At 41.3% G+C, this 18,679-nt stretch overlaps 1 protein-coding gene across 3 annotated transcripts in view; it reads left to right on the top strand.

Moving 5' to 3' along the window:
* Nucleotides 1-18,679, top strand: part of Eva1a (eva-1 homolog A, regulator of programmed cell death) — a 53,265-nt gene that overhangs the window by 14,335 nt on the left and 20,251 nt on the right. The gene's annotated exons all lie outside the window — the stretch shown is intronic.

The following is an 18,679-nucleotide window of genomic DNA, read 5'->3' as shown; positions in this document are numbered from 1 at the left end:
TCATATGAGGATGCCACATGAACAATTGTGTAAAGGAATTGAATCAAGCAGTACTGTGTGCAAGTCTTAACTGTGCAGCTCCCAGCTTAACACCCTCCTTAGCTCCCTATACCTGAGATCTCTTACACTAGGCCCTCTCATGACTGGGTCCAGTCCCCTCAACAGTTCCATTTTTGCTGTTCCTTTCCCTTTGTGCTTTACTTGTTTCCAAGTATATAGTTCTTGACATCATGTCTGTCCAAAGAAAATGATTAGCTGGGATGTGTCCCCTATCTACTCCTCAACTGTCACTCCCCTATCTACTCCTCAACTGTCACCTACTTAATTAACTCTTACTCCTTCTTTAAGAATCATTTCTATGACCACTTTTTTTTTTTTTTTTTTTTTTTTTTTTTGGCCAGTCCTGGGGCTTGGACTCAGGGCCTGAGCACTGTCCCTGGCTTCCTTTTGCTCAAGGCTAGCACTCTGCCACTTGAGCCACAGCGCCCCTTCTGGCCGTTTTCTGTATATGTGGTGCTGGGGAATCGAACCCAGGGCCTCATGTATATGAGGCAGGCACTCTTGCCACTAGGCCATATCTCCAGCCCCTATGACCACTTCTTTTCAGGATACCAACCATAGCTCCTTTCCCTTGGCTTCCTCTTAGATCCCTTTGGTAATAGCCTCTCCTTCCCTAGAGTATTGTAGGTGTCCACTTCGGACAAGTGGACAAATGAGTCTTGTTTGTGGATCTACTAATGTTCTCCACACTGCACTTTCCCCTTGGCCTCCCTCCCCTTTATCACATGTCTGGTCACTATTTTTTTTCTCCAACTCTAGAGACCTCACCCCTCATGCTTACTCAGCAATGCTGTCTCTAATCAGTGACCACACATAGCGTCCACTGGCCATTACCTCATTGGTTTGCAGGAAGAGAGTCTTCCTAGGAAGGCAGGATTTCCATCATGGCTTTCTCCTTTTCCCTATTTTCAAAGCTCCATTTTCACCCAAATCATGCTTTCTTAATAAATTCAACAAGTATGATTTTGAGCTCCAAGTTTATAAGACCTGGCACTATACTTGAAGCATACTTACTCTCAAAAAGACATGTTTCTTTTCTGCTTAATGTATTGCTCTTCTCCCATGAATTCAGTGGCATAATGCCTTTCAAATACATTCTGGCATTAGAACTCAATGAAATATTATATGGAGTATCAGTAAGTTGAATGGAAGAAATCAACACTTTGTTATATTATGCATATTATTTGCTTGACAATTCTAGATGATTATATGTGGTCCATTAATGAGAACAACGAGTGTTGATTTGAATATGAAGTTGGAACATGAAAGTTGGAATACTGCCTATTGCACTCTTACTATCAAGTGCACCCCTGTATTGTGCATTGGCTCTATCGCCTGGAGAAAAGTGACAACTAAACATTGAGAGTGATAGTGCTTTTAACAGAGTACCTTGTAGATTCAAGCTATTTTGATTCAAACAATCCCAAAACTTGAAAGAATATGGGAAATTTGGTTTTAATTTTGACTTACTAATACCATGTAACAATATTTGCAATCCTTAGTTTTAAGGGATTTAACCAAAAGTAGTGGATGAATAAGCTCTCCTACCAAGTTATAACTTTTCTTGGCAAAATATACTTTTCCAGCTTAGATCATTAAAAGATGTTAATTGTCATTATTTTTTGACAAAGCAATTTGAACTTAGGACCATATGTTTGCTAGTCATATGCTCTAGCACTTGATCCAGGCTTTTAGCCCTTACCCAATTCCTTTTTGTGTCAGTCCTGGGGCTTGAGCTCAGAGCCTTGGAATTGTCCCTGGGCTTCTTTTGCTCAAGGCTAGTGCTTTACCACTTGAGCCACAGTGCCACTTCCCATTTTTTCTGAGTAGTTTATTGGAGATAAGAGTCTCAGGGCCCTACCTGCCTAGGGTAGCTTTGAATCATGATCCTCAGATCTCAGCCATCTGACTAGAGAGGATTGCAGGCATGAGCCACCAGTGCCCAACTATCCTATTTTTTTTTTTAAATGAGAAACTTCAATATTTGTTCTTCTTTAGTTACACTCTTCAAGTCTTTAACAGAAAATATTGATTAATTGGGCATATTGAGCCCAAATATCAGACATTGTGGGTCACAGAGGACCTAATAGTGTGGGCCCTGCATTAGAGTCCATTTTGTTCAGGTATTGAAAGTCTGTTGATCAATGTAAGATTTAAATAAAAGCTACAGTCATACTTACAGCTGGTCACCCATTATTGTAGGGTACATATGTCTTTTTTATATGGTGATATGAGATGTTTATATCTTTATAAAGCATGTACTCAGGAGATCCTTTGAGCCTCACCTGACATTTTAATTGAACATGACACTTGGAAACCAGTGTGGTGATGGTGTTCTTGCTTGTAGAGTTCTACAGCATGAAAAGACTTGCCTGGCTCCAAGCTGTGGAAAGACCTTTATGGAATTACAGATTTCCCAATTCATGATACAGCTACATGCTTTCTAATGCATTCATTGGTTGAGTAGTAGAATCTTTAATATGCAGTGGCTATAAATCTCTTAATCTGTCATTTATAAACCCATGGGGTCTGTGATTATTTACTCCAATACTCCAGTGTGTCTATTTACAGTTTTTTAAATGTTTTAAAATGTAACTTGGATCAAATGTTTGGAGAGCCCTTGAAACAAAATAAATTGACCTTATTTGCATGGGAGGAAGGTATAAGACAATAGTAGTCTCAGTTGGGACATTTAGCAGAGCTGGCTTGGAAAGACTTCTTTGTTGCAATCAGATGAATGTCTGCCCAGCTTAGGGTTTACACCTCTGGGGTGCTCAACAATTTGTATGCCTTCTATTGAATTGAATCAGACAGAGCAAGTTTTGCATGACTTTAGGAGTAGCTCCCTCTGGAAAAGAATGATCAAGAAGGTCTCAGGTGGGAGCTGTCTACCTGTACACCGTCCCTATGTCTCACATCCCTGGTTCAGAGCTTCTGTTTCCTCCATCTTGGGGTTAGAGGCTGTCCTAGGCTTGCAGACTACCTGTAGACATGGGTTTTGATCCCCCCCCCCCCCCTTGAGTTCCTTAGCTCTATTTGCTTAGGTTCTAGTTTCAATCAATACATTGTCCCTACAGGACACTTGTGGAACTAGAAGGCCAATACAGAAAAGAATATGATGCTTCCTTTTCCATTTGTATCTTCATATTTCTGTTAGTTCTTCACATCTGTAGATGTCACAGGGAAACAGGGATTGGGAGGCCTTTGGTAGTAAATGGTGCCTTTGCTAAAGGAAGTCGGTTAGGAAAAATGTAAAGCAAGTGGATGGCCTTTATTGTCTTGAATCAAAGGTCCACATTGTCTACTAGTATGTCCTATACTACTGCAGTTCTAGAAGGAAAATCATATAGGGTTTGGTAAGAGTTTTTCAGACACTTGCTAATATGGTTAAATTCTTTTCATGTCTGGGGTGATTTGAATGTTGTGGTTTCTTCCAATCAGTAGAACTGTAACCTGCCAGTTTTCATGGTAGTTTCTTTAGATTCCAACTGATACCTTCAGGCTGAGTTTCCCAAGGCCACAGGCTTTCTCCTCAGATCTGATGTTTATTCTCAGATGATTTCATCTATTTCCATATTTGTACTGATAACTCCCAAACACCTTTAATTGTTGCTTTAAAGTCACAATAGGATTCCAAGATAATCTTCCCAAAGTCATTCCCTATAAATTCTTTATATTTCTTACAAATTGTCCAAACTCAATGTTCTTGGGTCTCCTTATGCTTCCTCCATAAAGGAGAATCTGAGGTTAGGTCTTATTTTTAAAGAGCTTCAAGCCCAGTGGAACAGCTGGAGCAAAACACACACACCAAGCACTTTACATTCACTTGAGACCTTGAATGATAGCATCTTACCTTCTACATCTTGGGTTTTCAACATTCCTTTGGATTGTTATTACCCTTCTGTCCCTACCCTGGTTGTAGGAACTTGGGACAGGACACCTGGCCTGTGTGCCACACCTGGGGGCTCTGGATAGCAGATGCTTGTGTCTCCTGTCCTGACTACTTTTGCTAATGACTGTATCTTGGCTCTGACAGTGTTCTCATCTAGACCCATGAGAGCTTCCTTCATGTTTATGGCTTGGGGACTGCAGAAATAAACAGAAACTGGAGAGAAGTCTGGGAGCATCTAGAGCCTCCATCACAGATTTAGTCAAACATCTTCCATCACTTTCTTCTCATTCTAAAAACGTCACATAATTAAAACCATTCCCAGCCAAACACTAAATAAATTTTGCACATGCTGCTTGAATTACTATGCAATCTTATCCCAGTGTGGCTTTCTCAGAGATTAATATTTCACTACAACTATTCCTCTGGGTAAGCTGAAACCAGCAGCTGTGGAAACTCAACATTTGCTTTGTACAATGAAATGTTAGGATGGGGCTGCTACTCACATTTTCAGATACCCTTCTCATTTGGAAAAGAAATAAAATGAGCATTCTTGGCAAAGTCCACGTGGCATGAGCCCCAGCTTGTGTTTCTATCTATTCATTTATAAAGTGGTGAGAAAATATTCTTCTGAATGCTGTCATATAACACTGGCATGTCAAAATTATAATTACATTTATTAAGCACTGCTACGGTTTGGATGTGGTTTGTCTCCCAAGGGTTCATGTGTTGGAGGCTTAGACTCCAGTAATGTGGGAGGCATTGGAATCTTTAAAAGATTGGCCTAGTGGGAGGTCCTCCGGTCATCAGGGACACAACCACGGAAAGGATTAATGTAGTTTCCAGGGGACCCCAACCAATCCCCAATTACTTTTTGGTGTCCAGTCTGCCATGCAATCCCTCTGGTTCTCATGTCATCTCCCAGGATGTGTTTCAGCCAAGGGACCAACTCTTGGCAGAGTTGGGCTCTTTGGACTTAGTATTCAAAGCTGGGAGCATCAATTAATATGACTTTTCTTCTTCTATCTATTAATATGGTTGGTTACATTGATGGATTTTTGCATAATGAATAAGCCTTATATCCTTGGAATAAGTCCTACCATAGACATGTCATAAAAAAGTCTTTTTTATATGCTGTCAAATCCTATTTGCTGACATTGTGTTAAGGATTTTTATGTCTGTGTCCCTGAGGATTTTGAGTTTTCTGAATTTTGTGCTGTCATTGTCTAGGATGGGCATCAAGGTCATGCGAGATTCCTGACATGAATTAAGAAGTAGTCCTTTTTCTAACTTTCTAGAAGAGATTGTTAATGCTTTAAGTACTTATAGAGTTTTCTAACAAAACAATTTGGTCTAGAGATGAGGGAGAAGTTAAATTGGGAACTCAGTTTCTTAGTAATTATAGAATTAATTGAATCATCTCTGTTATATTGGGTGAGTTATAGTAGTACTTTATGTTTTTTAAGGAACTGATCAAATTTGTTTAAAATGTCAAATTTATATAACATTTTTCCCTAGTATATCCTTATGATCCTTTATAAATCTGAAAATCTTTAAAAGATATTTTCAGTTTTATTCACAATATTGGTAATTTGTCTTTTTACCTTTTTTGTTAGTCTTACCAGTTTTATTAAATTTATAGGTATTTTCAAAGAATCTCTTATAGTATTCATTGCTTTGAAGTTTACTTTATCATCATGTCTTACTTTCATTAATTAATTTTCATTATTTTTATTGAAACTTGCCCATGTTATTAGACTTGAAGTTAGCATATAGTTGGGAAAAGTTTTTTCATCTACTATGCCAATGTACCTTTAATTGGCTCATTTAGATTTTTGACATTTAATGGAATGATTGAGATGATTGGGCTTAACTCTACCTCCCTTGCCTCTGTTTCTGTTCATTTTATTTTTACCTTTCCTTATTTTCTATTTCTGGCCTTTTTTGGATTACTTTCCCCAATTTTATTTTGATTTGTCTGTAGTGTTTTTGAGAGTGTCTCTTTTGCTTAATTTTCTGTTTCTTCTTTCTTTCTTTTTTTTGTCAGTCTTGGGGCTTGAACTCTGGGCTTGGGCACTGTTCATGAACTCTTTGAACTCTTCATAACAAGGCAAATACTACTACTTTTGCCACAGTGTCACTTCCTTGTTTAGTTTCCTTAGCAGTTGTTTTAGGTATCACTTTATGTATTCAACTATAGCCCAGCCTATTGGTGTTTTTTAACCAGTCTAAATAAAGTATAAGAAGTTTACCTTCTTTTAAATGTTTCATTTTTCTTCAATTATAATTAAATTATTGTAGATATTTTCTTCCCATACAATTAGAATCACATTAAAAATGTTCATTCTTTTGTTTCAACTGTTAAATATAGTTTAGAAAATTCATAAAGAAAAGGAAAGCTTATTCTATTTACCCATGTTTTTTCTTTCATCCTTCCTTATAATACATTTTTTCTTTTTTTTCTGTTTAGAAGACTTCTTTTAGTTATTCTTGTAGAACAGGTTCACCAATGACTAGTTTTCTTAGGCTTCCTTCATCTGAGCACATATTTATTTACCTTTATTCTTGAAAGGTGTTTTTTTACAGAATATGTATTGTTGGTTGATGAATCTTTTTCTTTCATCATCTGAAATATACCTCTAATGTGTTGGTCTCCCTGATATCTAATAAGAAATTTTCTGTGTTTGAATTGGCTTTTCCCTATAGCTAAGGTATCATTATTCTCAGACTACGTTCAATATGGTTTTTTTTCAATTTCTGGTTTCAAGTCTTGGCATTGAATTCTTTGGATTTACCCTGTCTGAAGTTTACTCATCTATTGTATCTGTGGGTTTATGTTTCTCTTCCAATTTGGAATTTTTTGTAACTTATTTTTATTACTTTTTTGTCATTCATGGGGCTTGAACTCTGGGCTTGAGCACTATCCCTGAGCTCTTCAAGCTCAAGACTACTGCTCTACTACTTGAACCAAGTGCCAGTTTTCTGGTGGCTAATTGGAGATAACAGTCTCATGGACTTTCCTTCCTGGACTGGCTTTGAATCTTGATCCCCAGATCTCAGCTTCCAGAGTAGCTGGGATTATATGTGTGTGCCACCAGTATCCGGCATATGTTACTTTTTTTTTTTTTAATTTTTTTATTATTAATTAAGCAAAAAAAATTTTTTTACAAGGTGTTGTGCAACGAGGGTACAGTTACATAGTAGGGCAGTGTGTACATTTCTTGTGATATCTTACAACCTGTTTTTCCATCCCTTGTCTAGGTCAGGTAGACCCATATGCAATATACAATGTATCAAGCACATATACAGTGTTCACAGACTTGGTCTCTACTGTCTCTCCTTCTCCCTTTGTTAACAGTCATATATCAGGGAGATCATGCCCCTTTGTTTTCTGTGTTCTAGGCTTGTCTCGCTCAACATTATTTGTTCGAGTTCTGACCATTTCCCTGCGAATAACAATATTTCACCATTCCTAATCGCTATGTAGTATTCCATTGTGTATAAGTACCATATTTTTTGGATCCATTCATCTGTGGAGGGGCATCTGGGTTGTTTCCAAATTTTGGCTATTGTGAATTGTGCCGCAATAAACATGGAAGTACAAATGTCCTTTTGATATCTTGGGTTTTGCTGTTTAGGATAGATGCCTAGGAGTGGTATGGCTGGGTCATAGGGTAGGTCTATATTGAGCTTTTTGAGAAACCTCCATACTGTTCTCCAAAGTGGTTGTACTAATTTGCACTCCCACCAACAATGGAGAAGGGTTCCTCTTTCCCCACATCCCCTCCAGCATTTGTTGTTTCCTGAGTTCAGAGTATAGGCCATTCTAACTGGGGTGAGGTGGTATCTCAGGGTTGTTTTTATTTGCATTTCCTTTACTAGCAGGGATGTTGAGCATTTCCTCATGTGTTTCTTTGCCATTTTTATATCTTCTCTTGTGAAGTCTCTCTTTAGCTCTTTTGCCCATTTCCTAATAGGTTTATTGGGCTTGGAGGGGCTTAGTTTTTTGAGTTCTCTGTAGATGACAGATATCAGGCCTTTGTCTGTTGCTGTGCTGGTAAATATCCTTTCCCATATCGTTGGCTGTCTTTCTATTTTGGTGGCTATGACCTTAGCTGTGCAGAAACTTTTTAATTTGTAGTAGTCCCATTTGTTGAGTCTTTCCCCTATTTGTTGTGCCCCTGGGACTCTATTCAGGAAGTTCCTTCCTGTGCCTATAAGTTCTAGTGTCTTTCCTACTCTGTCCTTCAGTAGTTTCAAGGATTCAGGTCTGATGTTGAGGTCCTTGATCCATTTTGAGTTGATCTTGGTGCATGGTGATAGGCTTGGGTCTACTTTGAGTTTTCTGCATATGGCTGCCCAGTTCTCCCAGCACCAGTAGTTGAAGAGGCTATGTTTATTCCATTGTATGTCTTTAGCTCCTTTGTCGAATATCAGTTGGCTGTAAGAGTACAGTTTTATTTCTGGGTCTTCAATTCTAATCCACTGGTCTTCCGATCTGTTTTTATACCAATACCATGCTGTTTTTGTTATGATGGCCTTGTAGTAGAGCTTGAAGTCTGGTATGGTGATACCTCCTGCACTATGTTTTTTGCCTAGAATTGCTTTGGCTATTCTAGGTTTTTTGCTGTTCCATATGAAATTATGGACTGGTTTCTCTATTTCAGTGAAGAATGTGGCTGGGATTTTGATTGGTATTGCATTGAATTTGTATAACAATTTGGGCAATATGGCCATTTTCACTATATTGATTCTGCCTACCCATGAGCATGGGAGGTCTTTCCATCTCCTTGTGTCTTCTTTGATTTCCCTTATTAGATTTTTGTAGTTTTCATTGAATAGGTCCGTCACGTCCTTGGTTAAGTTGATCCCTAGGTACTTTATTCTTTTTTTGGCTACTGTAAATGGAATTGTTTCCATAATTTCCTTTTCTGTTTGTCTATTGCTGGTGTACAGAAAAGCTGCTGACTTTTGTGGATTGATTTTGTATCCTGCTACTTTGCCAAATTGGTTTATTAGATGTAGGAGTTTGGGTACTGAGTTTTTTGGGTCCTTGAGATATAAGATCATGTCGTCTGCGAATAGGGATAACTTGATTTCTTCCTTGCCGACGTGGATCCCTTTGATGTCCTCCTCTTGCCTTATTGCTATGGCTAGGGATTCCAGCACTATGTTGAACAGAAGTGGGGAGAGTGGGCATCCTTGTCTTGTTCCTGTGTTTAGGGGGAATGATTTAAGTTTCTCTCCATTTAATATGATATTAGCAGTTGGTCTGTTGTATATGGCTTTTATTGTTTTGAGGAATGTTCCATCTATTCCTGTTCTCTCCACAGCTTTTAATAGGTATGGATGTTGTATTTTGTCGAAGGCTTTTTGGGCATCAACTGAGATAACAATGTGATTCTTGATTTTAGTTCTGTTTATGTGGTGAATTACATTGATTGATTTACGGATGTTGAACCATCCTTGTGACTGAGGGATGAAGCCTACTTGGTCATGATGTATGATATTCTTAATCAGTTTCTGGATCCTGTTAGCTAATATTTTATTGAGAAGCTTTGCATCTGTGTTCATTAGTGATATTGGTCTGTAGTTCTCTTTTTTTGTTGGATCTTTGCCTGGTTTGGGGATGAGTATGATATTAGCTTCATAGAATGAGTTTGGTATTTCTCCCTCCGTTTCTATTTCGCGGAAGAGTTTGAGGAGTATTGGAATTAGCTCCTCACTAAAGGTTTTGTAGAATTCATTGGTGAATCCATCTGGGCCTGGGCTTTTCTTAGTAGGGAGGTTCTTGATTACCTCTTGTATCTCACTGTAAGTTATTGGTTTATTTAGTTGATTTATTTCTTCTTGGTTCAGTTTGGGCAGTTTGTACTTCTCTAAGAATTGATCCATTTCTGTAAAATTATTGTTTTTTGCTGAGTAGAGGTTTTGGAAATAGCTCCTTATGATTGTTTGAATATCGTGTGTACTTGTCGTAATTTTTCCTGTGGAGTCCCTGATTTTACGAATATGAGTCTCTTCTCTTCTTTTTTTTGTGAGTCTTGCAAGGGGCCTGTCAATTTTGTTTATTTTCTCAAAGAACCAGCTTTTAGTCTTATTTATTTGTTGAATGGTCTTTCTATTTTCAATCAGATTTATCTCTTCTTTAATCTTTGTAATCTCTCCCCTCCTAGTCGTTTTAGATTCTGTCATTTCTTGTTTCTCCAGTTGTTTTAGTTTCATCGTGAGGGTATTCACCTGCTCTGCTTCCATTCTTTTAATGTGGGTACTGAGTGCAATGATCTTGCCCCTCAGTACTGCCTTAGCTGTGTCCCATAGGTTTCTTTGTGATGTGTTTTCTTTGTCATTGTGGCTTATGGATTCCTTGATTTCATCTTTAATTTGGTCTGTGGCCCAAGTGTTGGATAGCAGCGTGGGGTTTAGCCTCCAAGAGTGTGTATAGGCTCTGTGGTATCCTTTGTTGTTGAGGGTTACCTTTAATCCACTGTGATCAGATATAATACATGGGATGATGTCAATACTTTTGTATTTGCTGAGGTTCTTTGTGTGGGCTATGACGTGGTCTATTTTGGAATATGATCCATGGGCTGCTGAAAAGAAGGTGTATTGGGTCTCTGTAGGGTGGAAGGTTCTATATAGGTCTGTTAGATCCATTTGGGAAATGGTGTTATTTAGGTCCTCAGCTCCCTTACTAATCCTCTGGGTGTTGGATCTGTCTCTTGGAGAGAGAGGAGTATTAAAGTCACCCACTATGATTGTGTTTGCATCTATCTTGCTCTGTAATTCTGTGAGAATTTGCTTGACATATGTCGGGCCTCTTTTGTTCGGTGAGTATACATTTATCACCGTGATGTCTTGATTCTGGATTTTTCCTTGTATTAATATGTAGTGTCCTTCTTTGTCTTTTTGAGTGGACTTTAAAGAGAAGTCCAGCTTGTCTGAGATCAGAATGGCTACACCTGCCGTTTTGGTGGGTGCATTTGCTTGGTAGATCTTGGTCCATCCTTTCATTCGAAGCCTGTTTTTGTCCCTTGCTGTAAGGTGGGTCTCTTATAGACAGCAGATGTCAACTTTTTGTTTGCGGATCCATTCTGCCAGTCTGCTCCTCTTAATCGGGGAGTTTAAGCCATTTATATTTAAAGAGATCAAGGATAAGGGTGTTTTTTCTCCTTCCATTTTCTTGTTGGGCTGTTTTTTCCTGGTTTTTTTTTTTTTTTTTCTTCTTGTCTTTAGTGAGCTGGTCTTTCTGCTGGACTTTGGCTATTGAAGTTTCTTTCTGATTCTGTCTGTGTGTCTTTTACGATCTCTGTTGGGTGGGCTTCCCCTCTTAATATTCGCTGTAGGGCTGGTTTTTTATTCACATACTCCTTTAGCTCCTCTTTGGTGTGGAAAGATCTGGTTCTCCCTTCAAATGTGAACTCCAGTTTCGCTGGATATTTGATCCGAGGTTGTAAATTGTTATTCTGAAGTACTTGGATAGTGTTCTTCCACTCACTTCGAGCTTGGTAAGTTTGTGTGGATAAGTCGGATGTTATTCGAATCCTCTTCCCATTGAAAAAAGTTTCCTTCTTCGCTTTGGCTGAATTCAGAATTTGCTCTTTAATCTTGAGGTCTGTAGTCTTGAATATTATGTGCCTTGGGGTGGTTTTCCTGGGGTCTGGCCTGCCAGGTGTCCTATAGGCTTCGGTTACCTGGATGGGGTCCCCTGTGAGATTGGGGAAGTTTTCTGCAATAACTTTATTGAGGACATGGTTAAGCCCTCTGCTCTGATATTCGGCTCCTTCTTCTATTCCAATTATGCGCAGATTATATCTCTTGTCTTTGTCCATTAGTTCCTGGATTAATCTTCCCTGAAGCTTCACCTTTTCTTGGAGTGTGGTCATTTTCTGGTTGTTGTCAGCTGCTTCATCGTCCAGGCGAGAGATTCTGGATTCCATATGGTCAACTCTTTGTGTTATGGTTTCAATTGCGGAGTTTATGGATGTCAGAGAGCTATTCATGGTTGTCATATCAGCTCTGATCGTGGAAATTTCTTCCTTTAAAGAGTTGTATTTTAAATCTATTTTTTCATGCATTTCAATTCTCAGGGTGTGGAGATTTTCTTTAAAGGCGGCTTGCATTGTATCCATTTTTGCTTCCATTTCTTTAAACGAGGCTTGCATTGTATCCAGTTTTGCTTCCATTTCTTTCTTAGCTTCCTGGGTGTCCTTCCAGATTTCCGCTCTAAACTCCTGGAATTGTTTTCTGATTTCATTTCTGACGCTTTCGATCATTCCTGTTAACATGGCCTCATTTGCTTTTTTATTCTCCATCTCCTCTTCAGTCGAGCTGCTTTTTGGAGCTGGCGAGGTGGCTTGTCCTTTGATGAACTGAGTTATGTTTCTTTGTGATTTGCGCATCTGGAGGTGTGTGTAGGTCTTCCCTCCCTTCTGTGTAGGCGTGTCCACGGCAGCAGGTGCTGTCGCTGTGGCCCCGCCCACCAGTGCAGGGCACGCCTACCAGAGCGGGCGCTTTCGCCGGGGCCCCGCCCTCCTGTGCACTGTGAGACGCCTACAACAGGCACTTTAGCGGGGTCTGCCTCCCAGAGCGAGCTCTGGTTGTTGGGTTGTGCTTGCGCCCTCCCGCGAGTCCATTGGGGGGGGGAGGCAGTATGTGTGGGGCCCAGTGGGATCAACTGTCCGGGTGTGGCTTGGCACCCTCAGACCTCGCCTCCGCTGCGAGAGGGGGGGACGTGATCAGGTTCAGGTGACCCTGCTGGGCTGGTATTGCCCACCAGCGCCTGTGATTTTAGTTGTAAGAGTCCACAAGGTCCAGGCGCCTCGGGTGGGGCTTGCCCTGCTGGCCGTCCCCCGGCCCCTGTTGGGAAGGGGACGGGGCTGGTTCTGCCAGTTCAGGAACCTTTGGGGGCTTGGGGCTGTTCCGCCCTTCCCCTGCTAGACTGGCTTCCCAGCGCCTGATGGGAGCTTCCCGCCTGATTTGGAAGATCTTTGTTCCCACGGGAGTGGGGAGGGGGAGGGAGGGAGCTATAGCTTCTTTGTCGGGCTTGGGTCTCCCGTTGGGGGAAGGGATTATGGGGGACTCACTTTTGCTGCTTTGTGTGTGTGTCCCGCGCAGCCGTTGGCCCTCCAGGGGTTGGCGAAGTGTTGTGGTGGCTTCCCCGGTTCCCTCTTTCTGCCGCACTGGGTTCCCTTGTCCGAATCCGGTGTGGACCCGAACTTCTCGTCGCTGCCGGTGTGTCTTGGTCCGCACCCTGCCTTGTGTCCGTGGGGTCTCCCGCTATATGGATTCTGCGCTCCTGGCAACCTGTCTGCCGATCGCCGGGTTCCCCTTTCCCAGCCTGACCCTGTTTGGGCCAGGGTCGGCTGGTGGGGGGAGGGTGCCCCGGTGAATCTCCGGCTCCGTGTAGGTTTTCGGTTCTTCTTTTTTGCTCCTTTTTGTTTTCCTGCGTTTCTCCACTGCTTCTGGGTGCTGGTTTTGCTGGGTTCTTGGTGGGGTGTTGGGTGTTGTAGTTCCCAGCTCGCTATTCAGTTGGTGCGAGTCGGGGTTCCTCACTATTCTTTCGGCGCCATCTTTCCTCTCGCCATATGTTACTTTTTAATAAGAAGATATAAAAAGGATACAAAGGGGTTTCAATTCAATATTTTCAACATGTCAGTTTACAAGTATGATGCAGATGGGTCAGTGTTACCTCATGTATAACATTTGGAATTTTTAGAGCTGTTGTATTCTGGGGAGCGAGAAAATCCACCAAGCACTGTTAAAGGTGACAAATGAGTTTTATTAGTCAGTTTGCAACTGCCTTGCCACAGGCTACCCCAGAGCTAGGAGCAGTTGCAGCATCCAGGGGGCAGTTTCTTTCCTTTCTTCCTTTCCACAGGCTTCTCTGCAGGCCTCCTGTTCTCCACAGGCCTCTATTCTTCATAGAACTCTCTCCTCTCTGAGGGACTCCACTTTCCACGTGGCTCTCTGTGGGCCTCAGCTCTCCTCAGGCTTCGGCTCTCCTAGGGCCTCCTCTCTGTGTCTGCTCCCTGTCCACTCCACTCCGCCCTCTCCGTGTCCGCTCTGGCTCCAGCCGACACCAGGCTTCGGACTTTCCCACAGACCTCGGGCTCCAGGCCCCACCGCAGGCCTCAGGCTCTTCTTGGCTCTGCTCTGCTCCTCTGTCGGCTCTCCTCAGGCCTCTAGCTTTCAACAGGCCTTGGCTCTGAAGGCCTCAGCTCTCTTCCAGCCCAGACCTAGGCCACTCCAGCCTCCATTCTCTGCAGGCCCAGGACTTGGGCCTCCTCCCTCCGCAGGCCCAGGCTCTGGCTCTCCTGTCCACAGGCCCGGGCTCCCCTCGGGCCTAAGGGGAACCCGGGGACTGCTCAGCTCCACGAGGCACTTCCTGGCACCTTGCTTTCTCCGCGCCTCCTCTCCCTTTCCCCTGAAATCCAGCCCTCTTATATCCTCCAGCTGCCTTCGGTGTGTGTGTGGCGGGAGGGGGGGGCGGAGGGGGGTTCCAGTCCCCTCAAGGTGGGGCGGGATCCCCTCTTACACTCCACAATGGGTCATGGCAATGATAACAACATGGGGTGGGGCTTCTCGCCCCCCCCCCCCATCCCAGGTTATTACAAGAGCTGTTTTTGTTTGTTACTCTATTTGTTCCTCTTCTGGACTATGATGTTATGTTTAGTTTAATGTATTTTTTTTCGGTGTGTGTGTGTGTGTGTGTGTGTGTGTGTGTGTGTGTGTGTGTGTGTGTGTGTGTGTATTTTGCCCTCATTCTAAAATTCTCTAGGCTTATTTTTTTTCTTTCAGTTGGTTTTTCTGTTGACAATTTCTGTTCTGTCAGGTCACTGATGGTTTCCTATGTCCAATCCATTTTGCAGAGTTTATTTACTCAGTGTTTCCTATTTTAAAAATTATGCCATTTTACTTTTTCTTTATATTTTCTAGTTGTTGATTTTTCCTGAGACTGTTTCTTTGCTGAGACTTCAGTGGTTTCCATTTGTTTCACACATCTTCACAGTTGGTCACAAAAACATTTTTTACCATTGATGTTCAAAAATCCTGCCAGATGATTTTACCTTCTCTGTTATTGTGGTGCTGGCATCTGTTGGTTGGCCTCTCATTGCTTCTGGATGAGAATGGGAGTTCTGGATCCCATGTGAGGCTTGTAGCCACAGTGTTTGTGAGTATCCTCACTCTCCAGAAGATCTACCTCCTCAAGGTTGGGGTACCTGTTATTTCTGGGTCAGGGTACTTTGTGGATTTAATGTGTCCCCAAAGTTCATGTGTTAGAAATTCAATCCCTAATATGCCAGCACTGGAATGTGGGGCCTAATAAGAGTTGATTATTGCTTCAGGATTCTGCGTTATGACTGGATCAATGTCATTAAAAGAGTGGGTGGATTTTTTTTAAATAAAACATGAGTTCATCTTCTTTGTCTCTTACTCTTTTTTTTTTTTTTTTTTTTTTTTTTTTGCCAGTCCTGGGCCTTGGACTCAGGGCCTGAGCACTGTCCCTGGCTTCTTCCCGCTCAAGGCTAGCACTCTGCCACTTGAGCCACAGCGCCGCTTCTGGCCGTTTTCTGCATATGTGGTGCTGGGGAATCGAACCTAGGGCCTCGTGTATCCGAGGCGGGCACTCTTGCCACTAGGCTATATCCCCAGCCCTGTCTCTTACTCTTTATTGAGCTTCCACCTAATTCATGGGATAGTATAACACAAAGTCCTTCCTCAAGGTGCTAGTACCTTCATATTATCCTTATTAGCCTCAAGAAATATAAGGCGAATTACTGTTCATTATAAATTACCCACCCTGTTATAGCAATGCAAACCTTCAAAAGGGACCAAGACAGGGAAAACACCCAAGTTTCCCTCCTAGCCTTTACTGATATGGAATGAATGATGGCTCATTACCAGCTACCTGAGACAAAAGTTCATTTCCCTACTTATCCTTCTGTAACATCAGTCTGGCAGGGATTCTAGGTCTTTCTTGTTTGTATTCTTTCAAAGGTAGAAGTCTAGGTTCTTCACTTGGGCTTTGCTCCTGTGGGTATAGGTATGGGTATGAACACCTTTTTTTTTCTATGAGGTTTGGCTGTAGTAGAGTAGTTGTCCAAAAAGGTTTTGATTTAATTGGCTTCCCCTTTCCTCATCTTTTGGCTAGGAAACAGAGGCATTCATTGGGTGCTTGTATGCCTTTTGTTGAGTTGAGTTTCTGGGTTACTAACATCTTTAGCTACTTGATCTCCTTGGTTTCTGGTACTTGTCACTCTTTACCTGGGCTTGTCAGTCCCCTAATGAACATTTCAGACCATCTGTGACTTCTCCAGCCTATCTTCCTCACTTAGGCCAGCATTTTCTTCCTCAAAAACAGAAGAGGCTGTATCACCCTACTGTTAATGCTCTTTATTGTTTGTAAAATAAAGTTCAAATTCTTTAAGGTACTGTAGATGCTCCAATGTTCAATTCCAACTTCATCTTTCTTATTTCAGCTTTCTTTGAGTCACTGTGTCTACCCAAATGCCCATTGTGCCAAATACTCATTCCATTCCTTCTATTTCTGGCCTCTTTCTTTACTCTTGGGAGAGATAGGTTAGAATTTAAGACACTGCAGTTGTGCTGCTTATGTTTAAATCACATCTCTGGTGTGTAGCTGAATATCTTTGTGTCTTTATATCTCTGTTTTCTCATCTGAAAAATAACAGCAGTAACAGGCCTATTATGAGATTTAAATATTCCTCACAAAGTGTTCAGTAAACTGTGTAGCTGCAGAAGAAAGTTTCAGTAAATGTGAACTGTTAACATAATTAGTATTGAATTTAGTACTCAGTAGTTCAACTTTCAAGTTGAGTGTTATCTCTGTCTATGCAATTTTTATGAGTTCTCCCCATTGCTACTCCATTATTAGAGTTTATTACTCTTTCCCAACTTCTTGTGCACCACTTAATTTGCATTGCTTCATTCTGTTTTCATTGTAGGAAGCTAGATTGAAAATCTCATTGACCACACTATTAATTTCTAGGTTAACTCATTCAAAGGAAGCACTATGAATCAGGCACTGGGCATGTAAGTGAATAAAATGTGGACCTTCTTTCAGGGCATTCTCAGTCCCTTGTTAGCAGCAACTAGATAAGCTAAATAAATTACAACTAATGATATTTAAAGAGTATGTATTAACTTAAGAAAAGTAAGTTCTCCCTTGGAATATGAAAGTAGTCTGCTCCAGGATACAAAGCATCAGGCCAAACATGCCAGTTTTTTGAAGGCCAAGAATTGAATGATGGGGGCAATGGAAAGAAGAAGTGTAAGCTTCTCTATGTTTGTAAAGGAAAGGAGAGTGAATAACAAGAAATGACAGGGCAGGAAATTAAGGATGTTTGTAGTAGATAAAATGATCAGAATAAAATATAGTTCAAGAAAGAATAAGAAAATATTTGATCAAGGAAAACATACTCACCTATCTATACCTATCTCTGTGTATGTGAGTATACTCATACCATGTGTGTGTTCTGTATATATGGCAGGAGGAGGTGAGGAGGAGGTGATGGAACCATGTCCCATAGAAGACGAAGGAAGTGATTTGATGAGGAACACATGTATAACTCCTTACAGACAATATGGAGAAAGGTCAAGATAATATGGAGAAGTTCAAGTAAATGACCTCTGTTTTTTCAGGGAAGTTGGGCTGCTGAAAAGCAATGATGCTGGAGAAATAAGCTTTAAAAAAGACAGATATGATATACTTTCTCTAGAAAAGGAAAATTGAAGGAGATGAGATGTCAGAGATGCACATAAGATCAAGTGTCATTACTGGTTGTCTTTATACAACAAACATTTGTAATGATTTAAGCACAAATGGTATTTCTTTTCAGAAGCACTTAGCCAGGAGAGCAGGGAAGGGTGGGATAACTTGGGGGTTAGACCTGGAGATAGGAGGACAGAAGTGAAAATAGGGGGTACCATAGTTGTTATGGCCACGCCCTGTTGGTGGGGGAAGTGCGCCTAAGATGATAATGGTAAATCTGAGTGAGCCTAGAGGTTGAGAAGTGAGGGGGAAGTTGGAGAGGACATTTGCTTTGATTCTAGGTGTGTGAGAAATTGACAGAAGATTCTGATTAGAGAGTTGAATTTCTTAGTGTGAGTCCTTCCTTCAAAAGTTGCTGGGCCATCTGCTCTGACACTTATGGTAGGACATTGTAGGAAAGAAGAGAGAAATTAAGATAATCTTTGCCTGTAAGAGGTTCAGAGGCCAGCCCTCAGAGGTAAGGTAGACCTTCTAGGTAATGACAGGCTCTACAAAGTGTCCCTGGAAATGATTATCTGCAGTGAGTTGGAAGAATGGAAGCCAGCTGGTACATAGGCAAGCATGTTGCATGTGTCTGAAATAGGCAGTGTTTATCAGTTCTCTAGTAAAAGTTGGAGTTTCCATTTGCATAGTAATTTCTCTAGAACTATGAACATCTTCTGCTTAGCTCATGTGTGGGAGCCATTTGCTCTTCGGGCTCTGAGTGACCATCCTGGAGGCAGTTCTTGATGGTTTCTATGAGTGTACTGTGGCAGTTCAGAGACCTGCTTTCACTGTGAGTTCATGATCTTGTACCTCAAGTTTATTTTCTTTTTTTTGTCCTTAATTTCTTGACAAGAAAAATGGAGCTAAGAAGGTGCTGCAAATCCTTTGTGATGCAATGGCAGCTTAATATCAAGGAAGGTATCAACAGTTAGGAGTTAAATGCTGTAGAA

This window comes from Perognathus longimembris, chromosome 8, assembly GCF_023159225.1.
Source record: "Perognathus longimembris pacificus isolate PPM17 chromosome 8, ASM2315922v1, whole genome shotgun sequence".
Lineage (NCBI taxonomy): Eukaryota > Metazoa > Chordata > Mammalia > Rodentia > Heteromyidae > Perognathus > Perognathus longimembris.
The sequence above is the reverse complement of the archived record's forward strand: the minus strand, read 5'-3'. Positions and strand labels throughout refer to the sequence as shown.